This window comes from Hyperolius riggenbachi, chromosome 9 (assembly GCF_040937935.1).
Source record: "Hyperolius riggenbachi isolate aHypRig1 chromosome 9, aHypRig1.pri, whole genome shotgun sequence".
In the NCBI taxonomy this organism is placed as follows: domain Eukaryota; kingdom Metazoa; phylum Chordata; class Amphibia; order Anura; family Hyperoliidae; genus Hyperolius; species Hyperolius riggenbachi.
Genome location: NC_090654.1, coordinates 63,523,496 through 63,549,165, shown reverse-complemented (window position 1 = coordinate 63,549,165; position 25,670 = coordinate 63,523,496). Strand labels below are relative to the sequence as shown.

Below are 25,670 nucleotides of genomic sequence, written 5' to 3'. Positions count from 1 at the left end.
ATGTAGTGGGAGTGCTGAACCAAGATCTGGGAAAGCAACCCAATACATGGTACGCAACTTCCATTGACGCATTGCGCCTCCATGCGTACATCACTGGCGGTATGCGTAGTTACGTACGCGATACGACGCTTTTTATTCCTGTCAAGGGTGTGTCCGCCACTGACGCCAATGCGCTTGCATGCGTACGTCAGTGACGGCATGCGTAATTACGTACGCGTTATGCGGCGCAGTGAACCGGAAGTGTTTCTTCCCCTGCTATAAGACCCGGAAACGGATAGCCGCGTTTGCCACACTGCCTCTGAAGACGCTGTAAAGCGAAACGGACGTTAGGCGGGCCGTTACCACCACCACCATGCCCCACAACCTCATCTGACCACCACGGGTATGTGCTAAACATCTGATGGAACGTAATGTACTTTTACCTATTGAAAGAGCCATTAGAAATAAAGCTCTTTTTACACCAGTGATGCTGTGCCGGACCTATGTATTTCTACCCATTGAAGGAAACTCAATTGGGATTACACCCATAGCATTACATTAGCAAGAGTTTTCAAATCGCAAAGCGCTCGGAAAATCGCTCCTAGTGGGTTTCTGGCCTTAAAGTGATTCAAATGGTAATCATTACAAGAAATCAAAATAAAGCGTTATCAAAAATTACATTTTGTAACCAGAAAATAAGGATGCATTTGATACTCAGTTCAAGGAAGATATGCATTTCTAAAAACTTACCAGTACTGCATATGCATTGTGATAGCTTCCATAAGTTTCTAGCTGCGATGAAACTCCAGGTAAAACTGCATGGTACTATGCATGGAGCTGCAAAGTAAACATGCAACAGCAAATAACTAATGGAGACCAATGTTATCTTTAAAAGTGCAGTGAAAAAAAGTACTAGCACTATATATACTTCCAGTATAAAATAGAGAACCCGCAATGTAAGGCTCTCCATTATTGCTGCCAGGATTGGTGTTTGGTAGGGTAAATTACTCACCCGCTGGCCTGGAATTCATTAATGACAGAAACTCTGCCCCCTCCTCAGCAAAGCCACCATGGGAAGGGGGGGGGGGGGGGGGTCGTCTAACATCTTCTGAAGCTCTGTGGCCACCCCCACCTGCTTGCGGTGGGTGAGACAAACTAATTTCGGCACAGCGCTGATGATTTGGGTGCCCCCATAGGCTACAATGTGAGTTATGGCTCTCAGTGACTAATTTGGGTGGAGCTGTAATTAACCCCCCATAAATATTAAAAGGGTAATTTGGCCGCCGGCAATAGCCAGTGCCTAAATTACGTGTCACCCCGAGTTGCTACAACACAGACAGGGAATAGCGTTAATGCCACCCGGGAGTTTCAATGGGTGCAGGGTGAGACCTCTTTCGGCTTCACCCTCTGCCGAATTTGGCTGTGGCTCTTTTCAATGTATGCTGCCATGGGGGCCTAATTGATGGCTGCTGAGCTGGGGGAGGGCCACGGCAAGCAGGTGGGAGTGGCCACAGAGCTTCGGGAAACATGGCTGCTGCAGTCTTACAACTGGAGGGGGTGGAGTTTCTGTCATGAATGAATTGCGTGTGAGGGGGTGAGTAATTAACCCTACCACCTGACGATCAGTGCAGCCATAATAGAAAACCTTACATTGCAGGCTCTTTATTATGGCTGGGTAGTGGCTGGATAGTGTAGTGACTTGGCCTCTGACACAGGAGACCTGGGTTCAAATCTCGGCTCTTCCTGTTCAATAAGCTGCACCTATTCGGTGAGGAGACCTTGGGCAAGACCCTGCTACTGACTATAGAGCATGCACTAGTGGCTTCAGCTCTGGTGCTTTGAGTCCATCAGGAGAAGAGCGTAATATAAATGTTATTTGTCTTGTCTATTATAAATTGGAAGTCGTCTTTAAAGACCATGTCCAGTCAAACTTTTTATAATACGTACGACTTAAAATGGAAATGATGATTTTCCCACTCTTTCAATCTCTCTATGGGAAATATCAATAAATATTTATTATATACACATTACTTCAGCTAACCAAATACGCTGCTAATGGCTTATGTTTGACTTTTCTCTTCAAGTTAAACTGCACTTTCAGTCACTATTCACATCTAGCTATCTTCAACCTAAAAGCATTTCCTACATTTGTCCATTCTTCGTATGTGACAACCAAAATGCTAGTCCATGACATTGTTATATACCATTATATGGGGGTAGCACGGTAGCGTAGTGGTTAGCATTCTCACCTTACAGCGCTGGAGCTATCTGAAAGGTGTTTGTATGTTCTCCCTGTGTCTGCGTGGCACTTCGGTTTCCTCCCACATCCCAAAAACATACAGATAAGTTAATTGGCTTCTCCCTAAATTAGCCCCAGAGTACGATACATACTGTATATGTTAGAGTATAAGTCTAGAAATGTAGGTCTGATTCACTTCATAAAAGTATAGGGGTCGACTTCTACATGGGTCACAGGCAACACTGAGCACACTGAGTTATGTGTGTACTAATAGCGACATTCCCATTTGCAGCAATTTACCTAGTGGTAAGTGATATGTTGAGGAGAGGAAATGCCAGGAAAACACAGGTCTGAAAGTCCTGGCCACAACAATTAACAAAGAAAGGGTTGGGGGGGGGGGGGGGGGGGGCAATACTTGGCTACATAAAAGGGAGTGAATAATGGAAGCACTTGGGGGCTTGGAGGAGTTATTGGCTGCACTTAAGGGAGAGGAGGGGTTAATGGCTGCAATACTGTATGCAGTGCAGTCATTAACCCCTCCTGGGCCCCAAGTGCAGCCATTAACTTTGCTGGATAGACTTATACTTAGAGTTCATAAAAAAAATCCAGCTTAAGTGGGTTGAATATTGGAGTCGACTTATACACGAGGTCAACTTGTATTCGAGTATATACGGTACATAGACATATGACTATGGTAAGGAATAGATTGTGAGCCCCTCTGAGGGACAGTTACAGTAAGTGACAAGACAATATACTCTGTACAGTGCTGCAGAAGATGTTGGCGCTATATAAATACCAAATAATAATACCACCTTGATTACAGTCAACTTCTGCTTTGTGGCCTTCCTCCTCGGAGAATTGCACAACTTCAGTCCATACTGAAACTGACTGCACTACTCATCCACCTCTCCTCTCACTCCTCAAGTTCTGCTCCGCACTGTCGAGCTCACCACTGGCTATGATTTGCCTAACAGATCAAGTTCAAACTTCCAACTCTAACCTACAAAGCTCTTCATGACCTTTCTCCTGCATATATCTATTCACTAATTTCCAGGGCCGGATTTGTACTCTTTACCGCCTAAGGCCGCTGTCACCAGCCGCCCCCCTTCTGTATAGGTAGCCAGATGACCCCTCCCCCTTCCCTCCAGTATAGGTAGCCAGATGACTCCCTTAATACCCCCCGACCCCCCCCCCCTTCAGTATAGGTAGCCAGCTTTCCTTCACACCGCAGCAGCCATCAGTGTCACTCATTTCTCCGCTCGTCTCCAGTGCAGAAGCTTCCTCTTTCTTTCCGTCTCCAATGCTGCCCAAGTCCATCGCCGCTGGCCACAATGCAAACATGCACAGAGAGCAAGGAGGCTGCTGCACAGGCCGCTGGCAGCAGAGTACTGATATCCCTGCATTGCAGAATTTGCAAGCTTGCATGAGTTTAGCCTGCTGCTTTGGTGCCCTTACTCCTGTGGTGCCCTAGGCCATGGCCTAGGAGGCCTTGCCCTAAATCCGGCCCTGCTAATTTCCAAGTATGACCACCATCCAAAACATACGTTGTGAAATATCAGGGCTCCCTTTACAATTGTTTCTTACAGCTGCTGTATATTTATAGGGCACTAGTCTGTAGTAATCTTCTGAGGTAGGCATCCCACTTGAGTACACGGAAAACTGCTGCTCTTTTCTACAGCTGATCATTTGCAGTCTCAGCACACTTGGCCGACAGCCAGCTGACTTCTGGTAATAGGGAATCGAACACAGTGTTCGAAAAAATAAAAAGCACCCAGGTCAGCAAAATGCACACGATTACTCCCCAATTTACTTTAAATCTCCGTAGGGAAGCATTAGGCCTGGAAGCCACTAATAATCGCTGCAGTACTTTAAAATCTCTCTAAGCGCTGTGAACAGCAATTCCTAGGGCGATTGTGCGTGCGATTCCCAGGCGCTTGGAAGCGCTGTATAGTAAAGTGTATTTGTTTTGTTTCGTTTTTTAATAAAAAAAAACTTTACTATACTTACTAGTCGTCCTTCTTCCATCCGTAGGCCTGCCCCCTAAAGGAAGAAGTCATATTCTCTAGGTCCAATCAGAGAAGCGCCTGTAACCTTTCTTTTCCTTTAGGGGCGGAGCTACGGACAGAAGAAGGAAATCAAGACACCGGGTAAGTATTTAAAGTTTTATTCAAAGCACGATCGCTCGGCCCCCAAAGCGCTGCATAATCACTTTGATAAGCGATTTATGCAGCGCTTGAATTCTTTGCATTGAGCGCTAACGCACTCTAAATGCTGCATGTCCTGCAATTGTGATTACCCCAATCGCAATCACGCTAATGGGTTCCCCCTAACTCACTTACATTGGCAAAGTGTTTTGGGGAATTGCCAGCAATCGTTGACAATCCCAAAACGCTGCCAAAAACGCCCTAGTGGGTTTCACGCCTCTAGTAATTTTTGCATACGTTATTACATTGTTGAAAAATGCATGCAAGTATGATCCCTGCCTGAATTACGTTGTACTAGCTTTGGGCTGGTACACACCAAGAGTGCTTCTGGGGGCTTTTAAAATCGCAAGCACTTCGAAAAGCACTAGGCTAATGTGTTTGTATGGGATTGATCACACCAGAGCGTTATGATTTGTTTTCCCAAACGCGGGCCCTACAGCATTTTGGAGGCGATCATGCCTCAATGTCTAGTATCAAGTATAGGAAAAGTGGAAAATCGCTCTGAAAAGCGCTGAAGAGCATTTTCAAAAAGTTTTTTTGCAAAAAGCTGTTCACTTTCAGAACAAAGTTTACAAGAACTAGAAAATCACTACAACACAACGCTCCAAAATCGCTAAGTATAAATAAGAAATCGTTAGGCACATGCCCAGAATCACTACTGCAAATCGCTACCAAAATCACTAAGCTTTTGCGATTACACCTAACGATTTTTGGTGCGTCTTGCTTTAGGCACCCCTTGTTTTGTAATTATTTACTGCAGTGCTATGAAAGAGGATAGTACTATATAAATAAATAATAATAATGTATCTGCCTCCTGCTCCTTCCACTAGGTGTGGCTGGATAGTGTAATGGCTGGTTTGAACCTCGGCTCTGCCTGTTCAGTAATCCAGCACCTATTCAGCAGGAGAACTTAGGCAAGTCTCCCTAACACTGCTACTGCCTATAGAGTGTGTCCTAGTGGCTGCAGCTCTGGCGCTTTGAGTCCGCCAGGAGAAAAGCGCTATATAAGTGTTTGTCTTTGTCTTCTTTAGAAGTATAAAATTTGAATGGAATGTTAAAGGACACCCGAGGTGAAAATAAACTAATGAAATAAACAACTGTATCTATCCTCCTCCTAAAAACGACTTTTTAAGATATTCCACAGTTTTAATTTTTACTTTTAAGTTTTTACTGTTATATTGTTTTGCTCGATGACACATTCATTGAAGTATGCCAGAGCTAAAATCTATGAACTACTGACCCTTTTTATCTCTTACCTGCTCTCAGAAGCCATTTTCTGCTAGGAAAGTGTTTTATAGTTTTAATTTCTTATCAGTGAGGGTCACACTGTAGTCTGACCCAGTCCTGATTCAGACAGGAACTGCCACTTAAAGGAATACTATCGATTCACATATTTTTTTCAATTGACACAGGAATTGTTTGGGAAGTGCTGCTAAGTACTGGTGTATACATTTTAGTAGCAACTTCTTTGTTTACTGTTAGCAAAATACTTTCAAAGTTTACTGACGCCAAAACTGACGGCTGACTGAGCCCCTCACACTTGATCAGTTAACTCTATGTGTAGCTCTGTGTGTGACAGAGAAGAGAGCTCCCAACAGCTGCAGCTCCTGTGTCTTGTGTTTCTGACTGACGTGTCTGAAGAGAGCAGAGGAAATGTAACTAATTGTCACACCATTTCATACTGTTTTTGCTTTCAGAGTTTGATATGTTTGATATTTGCTTTCTGTAGTCTGATATGTCTGATATGCAACTCTGGCTGCGCATTGAAGCAATACAATACAATACAATAACATTTCTATAGCGCTTTTCTCCCATAGGACTCAGCGCTTAGGCTCTCTCAGATTCAGTAATTAGTAGGATGAAGTATTCACACAACAAAAGTTATATTTCTGCAAATGCCAGACTGAACAGGTGGGTTTTCAGTCTGGATTTAAACACGTCCAGGGATGGGGCTGTCCTGATCTGTTGAGGTAAGGAGTTCCAAAACGTAGGGGCAGCATGACAGAAGGCTCTGGGACCAAAAGTTTCTAAGTGGACTCTGGGTATGACTAGATTATTAGAACCTGTGGATCTGAGAATGCGGGGATTGCTACGCAGCTGTAACATATCTTTCATGTATCCAGGGCCTAGATTATTCAGGGATTTAAATGTCAGTAGGCCGATCTTGAATAGGACCCTCCATTCTATAGGTAGCCAGTGAAGGGAATGCAGGACTGGCGTTATGTGGCAGTGACGGGGTTGGTTGGTTAGCAGTCTGGCAGCAGTATTCTGTATCAGCTGTAGGCGGTACAAGGCCTTTTTTGGAAGGCCAGTGTAGAGAGCATTGCAGTAGTCCAGTCAGGATGTGATGAAGGCGTGGACTAAGGTTGGCAGATCTTCTGGGGGTATGAGGTGCTTGATTTTTGCAATGTTCTTCAGGTGAAAATAGGATGATTTCACCACAGCAGAGATTTGAGTTCTGAAGTTTAAATCCCCATCAATTAGAACTTCCAGGCTACGCACATGATCAGAGCTGCGTAGATCCGTGCCTCCTATTCCCAGTGGTGAAGACTGCAAGTTAAGTTGTTTTGTTATCATGCTCTGCCCTCCAATCAGAAGGACTTCAGTTTTGTCTGCATTTAGTTTCAGCCAGTTGTCATTCATCCATTGCTGTAGTTCACGTAAGCAGGCGTTTATAGTTAGAGTTGGGTCTGTCACACCAGGCTTGAAGCAGACACCCCTTCTGCAATTGATTTGTCCCAATATAGCTAAATCCTACCCTCAATAAATTACAGCTTTTGCCTCTGATATTTAACATGAAAAGTAGGAAAATGTTTACACAGCTACTTAAGACATTATTTGCACACTGTCATTTTAGAACACTTGGGTATCGATAGTATTCCTTTAAAGAGAACCCGAGGTTCCCTCCCGCTGATTGGAGGGAAGTGACGCAGGCGGGTAGCGCCGATACAGAGGAGGCGGGGGAGCGGCGCTAACAGACAGGCTTAGGTAAACATTGTGCTGGCGACACGCTGCGTGTCGCCAGCACTGCGGGGGGTACAGCGGCACGCAGGGGGGGTCTTGGAGGCACACCATGGGGCAACAGAGGCTGGTGTTAGTGTGCACAACCAGCCTCTGTGCCCCACTAGCATAATTAAATCCCACCTCGGGTTCTCTTTAACTTAACTCTTTCAGGCAGAGAAAGAAAAAGGAAAAAAAAAAAAGAACACAGCATAGTTATTTATGTGCTAGGCACTGTAACTAGACATGTCTACCTCATCATGTCATGTCACCTTGGGTATCCTTTAACCACTTGAGGACCACAGTCTTTTCGCCCCTTAAGGACCAGAGCCTTTTTTTCCATTCAGACCACTGCAGCTTTCATGGTTTATCGCTCGGTCATACAACCTACCACCTAAATGAATTTTACCTCCTTTTCTTGTCACTAATACAGCTTTCTTTTAGTGCTATTTGATTGCTGCTGCGAGTTTTAGTTTTTATTATATTCATCAAAAAAGACATGAATTTTGTCAAAAAAAATGACCTTTTTAACTTTCTGTGCTGACATTTTTCAAATAAAGTACAATTTCCTATACATTTGAGCGCGAAAGTTATTCTGCTACATGGCTTTGATAAAAAAAAAAAACATTCAGTGTATATTTATTGGATTGGGTAAAAGTTATAGCGTTTACAAACTATGGTGCCAAAAGTGAATTTTCCTATTTTCAAGCATCTCTGACTATTCTGACCCCCTGTCATGTTTCATGAGGGGCTAAAATTCCAGGATAGTACAAATATCCCCCAAATGACCCCATTTTGGAAAGAAGACATCCCAAAGTATTCAGTGAGAGGCATGGTGATTTCATAGAAGATTTTATTTTTTGTCACAAGTTAGCGGAAAATGACACTTTGTGACAAAAAAAAAAGTTTCCATTTCTTCTAACTTGCGACAAAAAAAAAATGAAATCTGCCACGGACTCACTATGCTCCTCTCTGAATACCTTGAAGTGTCTACTTTCCAAAATGGGGTAATTTGTGGGGTGTGTTCACTGTCCTGGCATTTTGGGGGGTGCCTAATTGTAAGCACCCCTGTAAAGCCTAAAGATGCTCATTGGACTTTGGGCCCCTTAGCGCAGTTAGGCTGCAAAAAAGTGCCACACATGTGGTATTGCCGTACTCAAGAGAAGTAGTACAATGTGTTTTGGGGTGTATTTTTACACATACCCATGCTGGGTGGGAGAAATATCTCCGTAAATGACAATTTTTTTATTTCTTTTACACACAATTGTCTATTTACAGAGATATTTCTCCCACTCAGCATGGGTACGTGTAAAAATACACCCCAAAACACATTATACTACTTCTCCTGAGTATGGTGATACCACATGTGTGGCACTTTTTTGCACCCTAACTGCGCTAAGGGGCCCAAAGTCCAATGAGTACCTTTAGGATTTCACAGGTCATTTTGCGACATTTGGTTTCAAGACTACTCCTCACGGTTTAGGGCCCCTAAAATGCCAGGGCAGTATAGGAACCCCACAAATGACCCCATTTTAGAAAGAAGACACGCCAAGGTATTCCGTTAGGAGTATGGTGAGTTCATAGAAGATTTTTTTTTTTCGTCACAAGTTAGCGGATATTGATTTTAATTGTGTTTTTTCACAAAGTGTCATTTTCCGCTAACTTGTGACAAAAAATAAAATCTTCTATGAACTCACCATACTCCTAACGGAATACCTTGGGGTGTCTTCTTTCTAAAATGGGGTCATTTGTGGGGTTCCTATACTGCCCTGGCATTCTATACTGCCCTGGTTTCAAGACTACTCCTCACGGTTTAGGGCCCCTAAAATGCCAGGGCAGTATAGGAACCCCACAAATGACCCCATTTTAGAAAGAAGACACCCCAAGGTATTCCGAGTATGGGTATGTATAAAAATACACCCCAAAACACATTATACTACTTCTTCTGAGTACGGCGATACCACGTGTGACACTTTTTTGCAACCTAGGTGCGCTAAGGGGCCTAACGAAATATTCACGGGTCATTTTGAGGCATTTGGATTCTAGACTACTCCTCACGGCTTAGGGCCCCTAAAATGCCAGGGCAGTATAGGAACCCTACAAGTGACCCCATTTTAGAAAGAAGACACCCCAAGGCAGAAAGAAGACAAAAAATAAAATCTTCTATGAACTCATCATACACCTAACAGAATACCTTGGGGTGTCTTCTTTCTAAAATGGGGTCACTTGTGGGGTTCCTATACTGCCCTGGCATTTTAGGGGCCCTAAACCGTGAGGAGTAGTCTTGAAACCAAATGTCGCAAAATGACCTGTGAAATCCTAAAGGTACTCATTGGACTTTGGGCCCCTTAGCGCACTTAAGGTGCAAAAAAATGCCACACATGTGGTACCGCCGTACTCAGGAGAAGTAGTATAATGTGTTTTGCGGATCGCTCCCATGCCGCCCTCCTCCGCTTCCTGTATCCGGCTGTACCGGGTCCCGTAGTTTCGACCAGTCGGCGGCAGCATGCGGACAATTGTCCGCATCACAGGGGCTCCCGGCATACCCGTACGCGTGCCGCTGCATACTGCGCAGCCGCACGCGTAAGGGTATGGAGGGAGCCCCTGCTCATGCGGACATTTGGCCGCGTCCGCCGGAAGTGACGGGATCCAGGAAGCGGAGGATGGCGGCGTGGGAGCGATGCAGGCTTATGGGGCTGGAAGAAGCCCCAGGTATGTATAAAATCTTTTTTCTTTTTAGGATTCCGGCGTCTCTGGTTCCCTTTAATATACAAGCAAGAAAAAAAGTATAAATGCGTCATGTCAGCACAACTGAGCTGATAGTTCTTCTCCCTTTGGCGCTGCAGGATTATACTTAAAGGACACCCCGAGGCGAAAATAAATGAATGAAATAAACAATTATATCTATCGTTCTTCTCCTAAAAATGACTTAAGATATTCCACAGTTTTATTTTATGTTTAAATCTACTTTTGAAGTTTTAACTGTTTTATAGTTTTTGCTCAATGACACATTCATTGAAGTATGCCACAGCTAAAATCTATGAACTATTGACCCTTTTTATCTCTTTCCTGCTCTCATAAGCTATTTTCTGCTAGGAAAATGTTTTATAGATGGAATTTCTTATCAGTGAGGGTCACACTGTAGTCACTTCCTGTCTGAGTCAGGACTGAGTCAGCCACTTACATACCTGATATTTAACTCTTTTAGGCACAGAAAGAAAAAAATGAACACAACATAGTTATTTGTGTGCTAGCCCTGTACATACCCATGTCCATCTCATCATGTCACATGTCACCTCGGGTATCCTTTAAAGTCAATGGGAACAGTGTGTAAAAAAAAAAAAAAAAGAAAAGCCAGGTCCTCTCCTGGTGACCTCGGTGTAGTGCTGTCCCTGGAAGCAGTATTTGACCAATTTGGTCAAATACTGCTCTCTCCGTTGCCGATGGGGGCTTCGGAAAGTCTTCGGGAGCCCGAGTGCTCCCGAAGACGGGCCACACCATATTGCGCATGTGCGAGCGCCCACTCACGTGTGCGCAGAATGGAAGCGCCTATGTTCAGGAGGGCTCGGCTCCCGAAGACTTCCAAAGTCCCCCGTGGCGGGGGATTTAACCACGGGAGCCAGCGCTGCACCGAGGGCACCAGGAGAGGAGAGGCAAGGCTCTACAGGACCCAGAGCCTTCCCTCTCCTTAGGTAAGTATCAGTTTTTGTTTTTTTGTTTTGTGTAGATGGTTCCGATTCACTTTATTTGTACTGTTTCCGTAACAAATTATGCTTGCAATTATGCATTCGTTTATTGAGGAACATCAGCAGACATGTATGTAGTGTCTGGAAAACCGCCACCAGGCCCTAAATGGAAATTCAGCTGTACTGTAAACTAACAAAGAATATCAAATTCTTCCCATCCAAGCAGAATCTCTTGTTCTTCAATGTGATACTTCACTTTAGATCTGTTAGTCAAGCAAAGACTAAAGTTGGCCACACATCAGGCGACTTGGCAGCCGATCGATCAACCGGTTCCGCCAAGTGCATGCCCAACCGAAAAAGCAACCAACTTCGGAACGAATTTTGGTTCGCATTGTCGATCACACATGCTGCAAGATGTCGGGCCAAAGTTGGTTGGTAGGGTTTGCGGTGGTACGGCAGCCGATTCGGAACAAGCGACGAAAACCCCAGCGCTGCCACTGTATTGTATAAATGTGCCCTCCCAGTGTATGCATTTTTTACATTACTTGTCCTGTAGCAGCCTCTGCACTGTCTGTCTGGGTTCTGCATCCACGCTGGCAGCGCATTTTGTCTGACATCAGACGCTATGCGCCAACGTCTACGAAATGTATGCAGCTGTTCGAACCCGGAGATATGGACGGACACCACTTGGAGGCTACTACAGGACAGGTAATGTATAAATGCACACACTGGGGGGCAGCGGCGGGGTGGACGGGGCAGGCTCAGCCGATTCCCTGAAGATTTCATGCTGAAATAGGATGGGAATCGGCCTGTAGTAAATGGGCAGCTTTGACAAAGAGACAAATTTATCTCTTATCAGATTTGATTAGAGATGAATTTGTCTCTTTGTCGAATCTGCCCATAATCGTCAGGTGTATTACTACGTTAAAGCCTGGTACACACTTTCAATTATAATTATGACAGTTTACCTACACAATCTACTTACTGCTGACCCTCAAACGCATGGAGGTGGTAAAATTGGTCAGTGACTGGTAGGGCTGATCGGAACAGCTGAATTCCAATTTTGTCGAAATTTCGTGTACCGCATGCGAAAACCGAATTTCGTGTTCCGAATTTTCGTGTTCCAAGTGCATTTCTATTGAAGTCAATAGTGCCAACTTCTGCGGTTAATTGTCAAGCCCCCTTACATGCTATCATCACCAAATTTGGCATGTATATTAAGCAGGTGAGTAGGAACATGGTAAAAAAATATTTTGTGAAAACATCTTATCGTTTTTGAGCAAATAGATTTCAAAGTTTCATAGGAAAAATGGTTTTTAAACTGTGTAAAATGACACTGCTGCAGAACAGGTTACTGCATTCTGAGTTCTGTATACATATTGTATACATTTCATGAAAACAGACAGCATGGGGTCCCCCCCCTTCCAAGCCTCCTTAACTCCTTGTCTCCCATGCAGGCTGGGATAGCCAGAATGCGGAGTCCCGGCCACGTGGGGCTTCGCACCATGAGCTGGTCCATGGTATGGGGGGGCTCTGGAGGAGAGGGGCGGTCAACCTCCCCTTCTCCCCCAGAGCCCTTGTCCAATCCATGGACAAGGGTCTCTTCCCCACCTCCGGTGCCCCAGGAGGAGGTGGGGGCCGCCGACGTCCTGAGGGGTTCATGGTGCCATTCGGGGTTCCCCTTTAACAAGCGGACCCTGGAGGCCGCCCCCCCCCCCCCCCAGGAGAAATTAGTATAGGGGTAATTTCAGCAAACAGTGATGCGACCAAAATGGCCACTGGGAAATCCCGGAACACTGGAGGCCACACTAGAGTGGCGAAACCAGCCATTTTTCACATAGATGGTGGGTCCAGGTGACCAGAGCAGGAGGTGCCCTGGTCCCCTGGACCCACCTATTTATGTGAAATAACGCTCAGTCTGACACTCTGAGGTGGCCTCCGGGGAACGGGAATTCCCCAGCAGCCATTTTGTTTATGACACTGTTTGCCGAAAATTCTTGTTTTAGCAAACAATTTTCGTGTTTCTAGCTTATACAATACAGATTGCAGAGGCTGTCTATAGCCATTCAGCCCCGGGAGTTGGGCGGGTGCCTGGGACCACTCCTGAGGATACTGGCGTGGGACCACTCCTGAGGATACTGGCGTGGGACCACTCCTGAGGATACTGGCGTGGGACCACTCCTGAGGATACTGGCGTGGGATCAGTGGCGGCTCCAGGAATTTTTTTTAGTGGGAGCTATGCAGGTGCTGGACCAATTTCTGGGGGAGCTGACGACCTGTGGCGCGCAAAGTGCGCCGCGGCAAAAAATGGGTGAGGCTACAACCTGCGGCGCGCAAAGTGCGCCGCGGTGAAAAATGGGCGTGGTCATGACCGGATGAGGGCGGGGCTAACTGTACTTTAAAGTGAGCCCAGGGTGAGAGTGATATGATGGATGCCATATTTATTTCCTTTTAAACAATTCTAGTTGCCTGGCAGCCCTGCTGATCTATTTGGCTGCAGTAGTGAACTGAATTACACCAGAAACAAGCATGCAGCTAATCTTGTCAGTTCTGACAATATTGTCAGAAACCCCTGACCTGCTGCATGCTTGTTCAGGGTCTATGGTTGAAAGAATTAGAGGCAGAGGATCAACACGGCAGCCAGGCAGCTGGTATTGCTTAAAAGGAGATAACTATGGCAGTCTCAATATTATTCTCACCTCGGGTTCCCTTTAAAAGTGCAACGCAAAGACAGAGGGCCCAAGATTTGGTGACTCTTTCCCCAGAAAATTCACATAATTGTGCAGGTTTTCTCAAGAAAATACACGATATGTGAGCAGATTTGAACAAAAAACACATTCAATAACCCAAATATGCACAATCGTTATCAGATATGACCCCAATATGCACAAACGTTATCAGATATGACCCCAATATGCACATCCGTTATCAGATATGACCCCAATATGCACATCCGTTATAAGATATGACCCCAATATGCACAACCGTTATCAGATATGACCCCAATATGCACAACCGTTATCAGATATGACCCCAATATGCACAACCGTTATCAGATATGACCCCAATATGCACAATCGTTATCAGATATGACCCCAATATGTACAATCCTCAGCAGATCTGACCCCAATATGCACAATGCTCAGCAGTTCTGACCCCAATATGCACAATGCTCAGCAGTTCTGACCCCAATATACACAATGCTCAGCAGATTTGACCCCAATATGCACAATGCTCAGCAGTTCTGACCCCAATATGCACAATGCTCAGCAGTTCTGACCCCAATATACACAATGCTCAGCAGTTCTGACCTCAATATGCACAATGCTCAGCAGATTTGACCCCAATATGCACAATGCTCAGCAGTTCTGACCACAATCAGCAGCACCACCTGAAAAAGAAAAGAAAAACCCATTTACTCACCTAGTCAGAAGACCTCCTGTTCTGACTTCCTCCTCTCCCGACCTCCTTGTGGCGCGCAGCTCCCACGATCCTCTTCCTTCACCTGACTTCCTGCCTGCAGCCTGCATTACCCGGCGAGCAGGGCTACGGGAAAATGGCCGCCCGAAGCCCTGCACTGCAGACTTGGGGCGGCCATCTTACCGTAGCCCTGCTCTGCTGCTTCGGAGCTGCCGCTGTGAACTGACTCGGCGTCTCTTAGACGCCTGAAGTCAGTTCACGCCAGGTTGTGCTTTGGGGGTGCTTGGACAAATTTAGGGGGTGCAAGCACCCCCCTGGCGCCGCACTGCGTAAAGGACTTTTTTCGTTGTCGTGTTTTTATTTCTTTTTTTAACTCTGCTGAAATTTCTCCTGGGGAGGGGGCGGCTTCCGGAGTCTGCTTGTTAAAGGGGAACCCTGGATGGCACCATGAACCCCCCAGGACGTCGGCGGCCCCCACCTACTCCTGGGGCACCGGAGGTGGGGAAGAGCCCCTTATCCATGGATTGGACAAGGGCTCTGGGGGAGAGGGGGCGGTTGGCCGCCCCTCTCCTCCAGAGCCCCCCCATACCTAGGACCATGCGGGCTGGTATAGCTCAGGGTGCGAAGTCCCATGTGGCCGGGACTCCGCATTCTGGCTATCCCAGCCTGCATGGGGGACAAGGGGTTAAGGAGGCTTGGGAGGGGGGACCCCACACTGTCTATTTTCATGAAATGTATACAATATGTATACAGAACTCGGAATGCAGTAACCTGTACTGCAGCAGTGTCATTTTACACAGTTCAAAAACCATTTTTCCTATGAAACTTTAAAATCGTTTATTTCAAAAACTATAAGGTCTTTTCACAAATTTTTTTTTACCATGTTCCTACTCATCTGCTTAATATACATGCCAAATTTGGTGATGATAGCATGTAAGGGGGCTTGACAATTAACCTCGGAATTTAGCACTATTGACTTCAATGTAAACGCGAATTCGGTACTCGGAATTGCCGAATTTTCGAGTTTTGAGTGCTTACTCAGAACTGCCAAATTCTGATGGCAAACTTGAAATTCGGAATCCGAGAGCTCAGCCCTAATCGCTTTGGCCATAGGAAGTGAGTGTCATTTCCTGCTTTGCCGGCTGCCAGATAGGAGTTACTGCGTACTAACACAGTAATCCCCGAAGTATGCTGGCGGCAGTGCGGCCGCCAGGCTTCCGCCAACATTCAGAGTGAAACCGGCCTGAATTTGCCAGAGACTAATACTGCACTTTGGAAGCCCGATTGATTTACGTTCAGACTGGCATCAATCTGGCATGCTCGAAAAGGCTCGGTTAGATGTGTGGCAGTAGCGGCTTCCTGACTCCCTGTGTGTAATGCGTACCCACAAAACGCACAAAATTAAAGTCAATGGGAATGCAATGGTATGCGTTTTTTCCCCAAAATATTTTATTTTGCTGTATTTTGGTTTCTTGCTGTCTTCCAAGTGATTTGCATAAAAGGAAATCTAAAAACGCATGAAAAACGCATATGCGTTTTGTATATGCAAACGCATTAAAACACATGGAAAATGCATTGCAAATGCACCACAAACACTGCACACAACATTAACTTACAACATGACATAAAACGCAGCGTTTCACGCTATGTCCTATGTGAACCCAGCCTTACATGTGCTGTCAGTGCAGATTAAGGATTAGTGCATTAGGGCTGTACAAACAGACTGCGTTGCGCTGTGTTATTATAACATCATGCATTTTTTTTCAATTGCAAAGCCTTTTTAACCACCCTGGCGTTCTGATTAAATCGCCAGGGTGGCTGTGGGAGGGTTTTTTTTAAATAAAAAAAAAACTATTTCATGCAGCCAACTGAAAGTTGGCTGCATGAAAGCCCACTAGAGGGCGCTCCGGAGGCGTTCTTCCGATCGCCTCCGGCGCCCAGAATAAACAAGGAAGGCCGCAATGAGCGGCCTTCCTTGTTTTGCTTACATCGTCGCCATAGCGACGAGCGGAGTGACGTCATCGACGTCAGCCGCCTCCGATCCAGCCCTTAGCGCTGGCCGGAACTTTTTGTTCCGGCTACGCTGGGCTCAGGCGGCTGGGGGGACCCTCTTTCGCCGCCGCTCGCGGCGGATCGCCGCAAAGCGGCGGCGATCAGGCAGCACACGCGGCTGGCAAAGTGCCGGCTGCGTGTGCTGCTTTTTATTTGATGAAAATCGGCCCAGCAGGGCCTGAGCGGCAGCCTCCGGCGGTGTTGGACGAGCTGAGCTCGTCCAGACCGCTCAGGTGGTTAAAAATAATGAAAATTGTGATGAATTGTACACAGTAGTATGATGCGATTTTAGAAACTTGCAATCGTAGTGACTGCATTAGAAAATCGCATACAAAAAAGGCAAGGAGATCGCATTTTTTCGAGGTCAAATCCCAGGAGGCCTTGCAACTTCCTGTCGAAGGACTTTAAAGAGACTCAGAGACGAACAATACTAAAACTCTGATAGTTACCCGGGGCTTTCTCCCACCCCATAAACACGTCTAAGTCCCACGCCGTCCTTCCGCAGTCAGCCGTTCAGCTGCGGTGAGCCCCGGTAACAGGCTCAGTTACATCAGCCGCTCTGCTGGACGCGTAATACAAAAGTACCTTCTCCATCATTATTTCATTCATACATAGATTATATACACCATGGGTTTGAATCACAAAAGAGTGCTAACTGTTAGCACGGCCGTTTTCGCACAAATTTTCGCGCTTGCGCGCAATCGCGAATTTTCACGTGCAATTAAATGTTTTCACGCGCAATCGCGAATTTTCGCGTGAAATCGCTATTGTTTTCACGCGCAAATTCGAGTTTGCGCACAAAAACGATAACGATTTCGATGCGCGCAAAAACATTTAATTGCGCGCAAAAATGCGCACACACGTGAAAATTTGCGCGAAAACGGCTGTGCTAACAGTTAGCACTCTTTTGTGAATCAAGCCCCCGGTATTTGTCCAGATCCTGACAAGCAACGCAACATGTGAAAACAAACATGATGTATTGATATAGATCCACAGGGTAGCATCAGGAGGAGGCGGGGTTATGCAAATTAGTCACAGGTACATTGCTCTGGCCTGTTTTGCCTGTTAAGGGCCATCGTTTCTAATTTTCATTAGATTTAGGCTACATATTCAGGATCAAGACTTCTTTAATGAATCTGTGTAGCCTGGGGGTTGTAAAACTACGTGTGGGTTGTAAAACTAAATATCTCGCCATAAGGTGAAAACTACAGACATATGGGGGTATAAATAGCAATTGACTCGTCATAAAAAGTAGATATGTGGGTGTGATGGGAGAGGTGCGCGTCACTGGCAACAGGGATGTCTCCCATCCAATGGGTCCCAAAAAAAAAAAAAAAAAAAAAAAAAAGGGACTACATCCACATACGTTTTTTTTATACTGACGCAGTGCGACTTTATGTGACGGAAGTGACGTTTTTGCTGCAGCCCTCACTTGACTGCATACGTTTGTCACCACGCGGTTCCTGCGGAGGACCGGAAGCCACGCAAGTCACGTTAGCCACGCAAGTTTTATGCATTGCGCGGAAGCGTATTTTTGAATACGCTTCTGAGCAGGTGATCGCTTGACTGGCCAATTATAATTGAAAGTGTGTAGCAGGCAAATTCAAGTTTGGTGGGCCAGTTACTATTCCTCCATGTTAGAGTACGGCCACACTGCGGAGGCGCCAGTCATTTTTGCACATGCACAGTAGCAGAGGAAAAAGCCATGCACAAGTGGTTCCGTGCTACTGCGCAGACGGCACCTTGTTCGCCACGCTTACTCATAAAGGTGAAACACGGCTGCCAGCAATATTCAACATTGATGTAGAAGAGGCAGGGAACACACTTGCAGGGCCGTTTTCCCCTGCGTTTCTGGGTTTTGCGGTCGCATCTAACGCGTGCGTTTTTCCGCGTGCGTTTCCGCGATTGCATGGCATGTACTGCCATGCAACGTGCGGGAAAAAGCAGAAAACTGTGTTTTGAAAACGCGAACGCAAACGCGCACAAACGCATGCGCACAAACGCATGCGCCACAGCGTTTCCTGCGCTAGGCTATTAATTTCAATAGCCTCTAAAATCGTGCGTGTTATGCCGTTCGCGGCAAAACGCGCAAAAACGCATGTAGAGTGTTCCCTGCCTCAGAAGGTCCCAGCGCAGGGTCAGAGGGGCGTAAGGAGATCTGAGAAGCCTCTGAACTATCCACTGAGCTATCTATCCTTTTTTTTTATGCACTTCCGATACACTTTCAGTCAGTCTGAACACTATTCAGAAGTTCTTGTGCTGACATCGGACAAAACCAAAAGGCACACGTGACAAACGGTCAATCTGATGTAATTCCCAGTGCAGTGACACGTTTCATACTACCTCCGTCACATAACGAAATGGAATATAGGATAGTCAATCTGGAGGTGACACAACAAAGTTGCACCATGAAGACAGTCCCAATCTGCGTGAGGTAGTACTGTACTCGCCGTGGTAACAAATGTGCGCCTGCGCTGCGCGCCTTTCAGCCTGTCAATACACGCTCAGCGCGTAACGCTCCCATTCACCAGCCTCATAACTCCGCCTCCCTATGCAATGAGAACTACTGTCGTCTGTCAGTCGCTGCTGCGCTTGCGTACGGGACATAGACGACTCTTTTTGACCAATAGCTTGAGACGTTCTGTGCCGTCCTGACGTAATGACTCCTATGGATGGTTGTACATCGCGGTAAATACAAACGGGAAAGTCGCGATTGTGGAGGCTGAAGTTGCTGGAGGGCGGCGCTATGCCGATCTGCCCTCTGCACCATCTGTTCCGATTACTTTGATCACCAACATGATGTGGCGGCCATTCACTGCGGGCACACCTTCCACTACCAGTGGTATATATAGAGATCTCTTCCATTGTTTGCAAAGCATTGCTTTCTGTTTTATTTTCATTCATGTTGTGTCCCAGTTTCCGTGTGTAAGAGAAGGTGTGTATATACATTATTGTTATATGCTATCCCTTATTCGCTGAGGGTAACTGGTATAAATTGTATTCCAATGCATATATGCTATAACCTTTTGGCATCACTACCTGTAGCTCTATCAGTGCCAATGCACACTTTTCCTTAAAGTGGACCTGAACTCAGAACGTCCTCTGCTCTAAAAGATACACAATAGCAAACGTTCTTTAAAGGGAGTGGCCAGGCAAAAAATAAAATAAACAAAAATCAACTTACCGCGCGCTTACTCCAGCCCCTGGCAACCGTCATGTGCCCTCGCCGCAGCTCCGGTGGCTCCCAGTCTCCTCTGATGTAGATGTCGACCTCGCCGGGTCCGCATCTACTTGCGCTTTAATGTGCGGCGCATTGACGTCATCCAGATTGTACTGCGTATGCGTAGAACTACTGTGCCTGTACAGTCCGGATGATGTGAGACACACAGTGGAACGCAGCATGGCCTGTGATACCAGAGGGGAGCCTGGGCCACTGGTGGGAAGCGGAGCTGCGGCGAGGACACGGTACGGCTGCCAGGGGCTGGAGGAAGCCCGAGGTAAGTTGATTATTGTATATTTTTTAGCCTGGATGTTTCCTTTAAACAAAATGCTGCGGACAACGCCACGTTGATTGACACTGGCGCTTCACGGTTGTCCTTTGCACCGTGCGGGGAGCCTGGGACGGTGGTGCAGAGTGGAGCGGTCAGTGTGGGACAGTCTGCTGCAAGGGGCTGGAGAAAGCCCCAGGTGAGTAAAGCTGATTATTTTTAGCCTGATGATTCCTTTAAAGGTTATTATGCTGTTGTGTATCTTTTAAAGCAGAGAGGACATTCTGAGTTCAGGTCCGCTTTAACATCTAGTGCTTTCAAATGAGCTTATCTGCTGTGGCAGTCATGTCGTTAGAAGCCCCAGATAAGTGACCCTTTTTGTTTTTATAAACCGCAATAGAACTCCTTTAACACTGAATTAAATTATGTATCCTTCTGTACAGTGGGGTAGCTAGAGATCATGGGGCCCCATAGCAAAACTTTCATGGTGCCCTCAGATGGAGGCACTCTCAAGAAATGCCACCTGCCCCTACCCTATGGGTATGAGTTAATTGGGCAATTTATAATCAACTGAGAAAAAGTTGGGGGGTGGAAGAACGCAAAGGTAATGGTGAATACATTAAAGCATACATCTCAAACTCCAGTCCCTCAGAGCCAGGGCTGTGGAGTCGGAGTCGTGGAGTCGGGCAATTTTGGGTGCCTGGAGTCGGGAAAAAATGCACCGACTCCTAATGAATTTGTAACTGTAATTAAAATAGAAAATATGATAAAACGTTCTATTTCTCAGATAATAGTCATTAAAAATAATGTATATATACAGTATATATACAGTAATAACTGTGCTTAGTCCACAAAAATGAAATAAACCAATCAAAATTAGTTACTTGTGCTGCTTCAATAAAGCAGTCCCCGTATTTTTAAGGTCAGATATACATATCTGATTGTGACTGTATATATGATGTGTACACAGGAATCTCTTATATATACTAAATGACATCTATGCTGTAAGAATAAAGCCTGATGTGTAGCTGTGTCACTAATAGAGATGGTCAACAAGATGGAAATAATTCTGCATTGATGCTGAATTATGCAAATGTATGCACTAACTTTGCTGATGAAATCAAATAATTTGATATGTTATTAAAATTTGGTTTGGTGACTACAAATTAAAGGGTAACTGAGACGGATGAAAAGTAAAGTTTTATACATACCTGGGGCTTCCTCCAGCCCCCTTCAGGCTAATCAGTCCCTCGCTGTCCTCCACCACCTGGATCTTCTGCTATGAGTCCTGGTAATTCAGCCAGTCAGCGCTGTCCGGCCGCATGCCGCTCCCACAGCCAGGAACATTCTGCACCTGCGCAATAGTGCTGCACAGGTGTAGTATGCTCCTGGCGGCGGAGTGTGCGCATGCGCACTACGCCTGACTGGCTCAAGTACCTGGACTCATAGCAGAAGATCCAGGTGGTGGAGGAGGACAACGAGGGACTGATTATCCTGAAGGCGGCTGGAGGAAGCCCCATGTATGTATAAAACTTTAATCTCATCTGTCTCAGGTTTACTTTGTTACACAGTAGTACTATACTCTACATATGCACTCCCCACAGAGCTGCAGGGAATCCACTGAGAATGCTGTGCACATTGAACACAGAGGTGTTGTCTGTTTACAATCTCCTCATTCCCCTGCAGAGTACCTGCACATCATTCTTACATGTACCTACACTTACATTGCCTAGGGCCTGATAGATGTTCTTTGTTCCGGTTTGTACATTTTACAAGTACTCTTACCAAGGACTAGTTTTAGTCTAAAGGGAATAAATATAGTAGTCTACATATCCTTCTCACTTCAGTTGTTTTGTAAAATTCCTAAGCGTTGGCAGTTAAGAGACGAATTTCATGTTACATACTTTTAATCAACAAAATTGTAATATGCAAATTAGAGGAGTCAGAGTCGTGGAGTCGGAGTCGGTGGAATCCTAAACTGAGGAGTCGGAGTCGGTGGATTTTTGGACCGACTCCACAGCCCTGCTCAGAGCCATGACATTTGGCCCTCAAGTGGTTTCCCCACTTTGCATTATGCTTGGCCCGCTCTACATAACCAGGGAAACTATATTGGAGGTGAAGCACTAGAACACTAGGAAGCCATATGAGGAGGTTAGGGAAAAGCACTAAACCTTAGGAAACTGTAAAGGGGAGGGTGGGGGTCTCTAGACACCAGGGAACTGTATAGGGGAGGGAGGACTACTAGACACCAGAGAACTTTATAAGGGAGAAAGGTGGCCAGTAGACCTTGAAGTTAGCCCACGACTAGGTCCCAGTGTACAAATACGTCTCACAGCTAGGTCCCTTTGTACAATTTGGCCCTCTTTGTATGAGTCTGAAGCGGAATTCAAAAAAAAGATATGCCTAAAGAGAGGTAAGGAGTCCTATAGAACCTTCCCGGGCTCCTGACAGTGTCCTCGTTCCCCCGTTGCCCCCCCCCCCCCCCCCCATTTGAATCTCCTGCCACGGGAGACTTCGGCAGTCTTTGGAACACTCGAGCCCCTGAAGCCTGGTGGCTCGGTACTGCACGTGTGAGTGAGCGAGAGAGTGCGTTTGTGTGTGCGCAGTACAGAGTGGCCTGTCTTCGAAATCTCAAGTGCTTCCGAAGACTGCCGAAGCCCAGGGGAAGCAGAAAAGGGCAGTCTACAATGGACTGGCTGCAGACTGCTAACGGGGGAGCCTGCGGGAGAACGCAGAGAACGGGAAGGCTCTATAGGACCCAGAGCCTTCCCTTTCCTTAGGTGAGTATCTGTTCTTTATTTTTCGCTTCAGGCTCGCTTTAAGTACCACCTGGCCCCCTATGCTCCAGGGACCCATAGCAGTTGCTATGGCTATTGCTATGCCTCTGCTTCCATATACACTATGAATTTTATTCATTGTGAGCACGTCTGCCATTACTAGTATAGGTACTTGCGTAATATGCCGTCCATGCAGTTAGGGCCTGTTTCCATTAGCGCGGTTTCCGCTGCAAATCCGTAATTTCAGGCGGGGAAACTGCCATAGGAAACGATGGCACCTCTGCGATTCGGCCGACATTGGCATCCGTTTCCATGCTGGAGGCTGGAATCCCATAACAAATTACATGGCATGGCTGATGGGATTCATCTGCCTACCCGCAGACCAGGAGGAGCCGCCTCACGCAGCACAAGTGGAAACGGGCCCTTACACACTCAGGAAAAGCGTATACAATGTTTCAATCCCTTCGGCGTCAATGTCTGATTATAGCCTGGAATCTTTCTTTTCTTGCTGTGGCTGTGCACAGTGAACACATTTACTTACATAATAAATTACAGTACATAACTAAAGTATCAGGGGAAAAAAAGTTTACGTAAAATTAGTAACCATTAACCCCTAACCTTAACCCTTCACATTCCCCCTCCTCAACTCCTAACCTTAACCCTTAACCCCCCATCCCCTCCTTAACTCCTAACTTTAACCTTCCCCTTAACTTTCCCCACCTTAACCCCTAACCCTTCACCTCCCCTCTCAGCACCTAACCTTCCCCACTCCTTAACCACTAACTTTAGCCCTGACCCTTTACTTCCCCCTCAACTCCTAACCTTAACCTCCTTGCCTCCCCTCCTTAACACTTAACCCTAACCCTTAAGCTCTCCTCCTTAAAGGGACACTTAAGCCAGGAATAAAAAAATCAGTTTTACTTGCCTGGGGCTTCTACCAGCCCCTGCAGCCATCCTGTGCCCTCGCAGTCACCCATGGAGCCTCCGGTCCCCTGCCCGCCAGCTAGTTTTGTTTTCCCTGACAGGCCTTGACAGGGAGTCAGCGGGCTTTCTGCGCCTGCGCAGGCCTGGCCACGCATATCCTTCTTCATGTTCCCATCCTCAATCACATCCTGCACAGGCGCAGGACGCTGTTGCGGACAGGAATGCGAAGAAAATTACGCGTGGCCAGGCCTGTCGGGCTTGTCAGCGAAAACGAAACTAGCTGGGGACCGGAGGCTCTGTGAGTGACTGTGAAGGCACGGGATGGCTGGAGGGGGTAGTAGAAGCCCCAGGCAAGTAAAACTGATTTATTTTTTTATTTCTGGCTTAAAGAGAACCCGAGGTGTGTTTAAAGAATGTTATCTGCATACAGAGGCTGTATCTGCCTATACAGCCCAGCCTCTGTTGCTATCCCAAACCCCACTAAGGTCCCCCTGCACTCTGCAATCCCTCATAAATCACAGCCATGCTGTGAGGCTGTGTTTACATCTGTAGTGTCAGTCTCAGCTGCTCCCCCGCCTCCTGCATAGCTCCGGTCCCTGCCCCCGTCCCTTCCCTCCAATCAGCAGGGAGGGAAGGGATGCAGGCGGGGACTGGAGTTCTGCAGGAGGCGGGGAGAGCAGCAGACTGACACTATAGAGATAAACACAGCCAGCTCTGACAAGCTGTTTGTCAGCAGCGTGGCTGTGATTTATGAGGGATTGCAGAGTGCAGGGGGACCTTAGGGGGGTTTGGGATAGCAACAGAGGCTGGGCTGTATAGGCAGATCCAGCCTCTGTATGCAGATAATATTCTTCAAACCCACCTCGGGTTCTCTTTAAGTGTCCCTTTAACTCCTAACCCTTAACTTATCCCCCTTAACTCCTAACCTTATCCTCTCTGTCCCTCTCCTTAATCCTAACCCTAATACCACCTCCTTAACTCCTAAACTTAACCCTAACCTCCTCCCCAAGGTTAGGAGCAGTGGAGGGAGGGAAAGTTAAGGTTAGGCGTTAAAGGACAACTGAAGCAAGATGAATATGGAGGCTGCCATATTTATTTCTCTCTAGACAATACTAGTTCCCTGGCTGTCCTGCCGATCCTTTGCCTCTAATACTTTTAGCCATAGACTTTTTATATACAAGTTACCACATGCGCTATTTTATTTGCTGCACTTCTTGGTTTGCTTTGTTTCATAGCCATTATAACTGCTGAAATTGTGTGTATTGCATTTGGACATCCAGTGTAACATTTATTTCCTCTTCAGTCTGCAGCAATGGTTCAGCTCTGCTCCAAACCGCACATGTCCACAGTGTCGCATCCAGGTAAATAAATTATGATTCACACATGGCTTCTTCTATTTCAGTTCTTGGCTTACACTTTAGTGCAGCTTTCCCAACTGCAGATCAGAATCAGAATTTATTTCGCCAAATACAACGGTGGGTTGTACCCGGAATTGGTTTTGGCGCATACAGGGTCGTTGATGAAAAACAAGAAAGAGCACGGTTAAGCATGGTACATACGTAGACATGGGACAGGCATACATAAGACAACATTGCAGCTTGTGCGTACAATTAAGCAGATCGACGTATAAAGTTAAGCATGGTACATACATATAAGCAATAGAAGCAAAATAAAAAGCAAAAACAGAGAGCATTTCAGCATACACAAACAGTTAACGTAATACAAACATAGCAAAAAACATACACTGATAGCAGGAACAGAAAAGAGTGGGACTGGAGGAGCAGCCTGAGAGCTGATATGAGCGCTGCCATTTTCAGCACTGGACGCTACACAGCGACACGCTCCCAACAAGACAGGTGCTACCAATTGTCCACGAAAGTAGAGAGAAAGCTGAGGGGGAT

At 46.3% G+C, this 25,670-nt stretch overlaps 1 long non-coding RNA gene and 1 pseudogene across 3 annotated transcripts in view; one reads left to right on the top strand and one right to left on the bottom strand.

Moving 5' to 3' along the window:
- LOC137532446 (uncharacterized) overlaps nucleotides 1-19,142 on the bottom strand; it is a 145,955-nt gene extending 126,813 nt beyond the window's left edge. For 2 of the 3 annotated variants that reach the window (XR_011023930.1, XR_011023929.1), the window contains exons 1-2: nucleotides 18,924-19,021; nucleotides 730-816 (exon numbers count right to left, since the gene is read on the bottom strand). This is a non-coding gene — a long non-coding RNA (uncharacterized lncRNA). The other variant, XR_011023931.1, reaches the window with a different exon arrangement.
- Nucleotides 19,143-19,306: 164 nt separating this feature from the next.
- The window catches only part of LOC137532445 (E3 ubiquitin-protein ligase TRAIP-like), a 47,183-nt pseudogene continuing 40,819 nt past the window's right edge, over nucleotides 19,307-25,670 (top strand).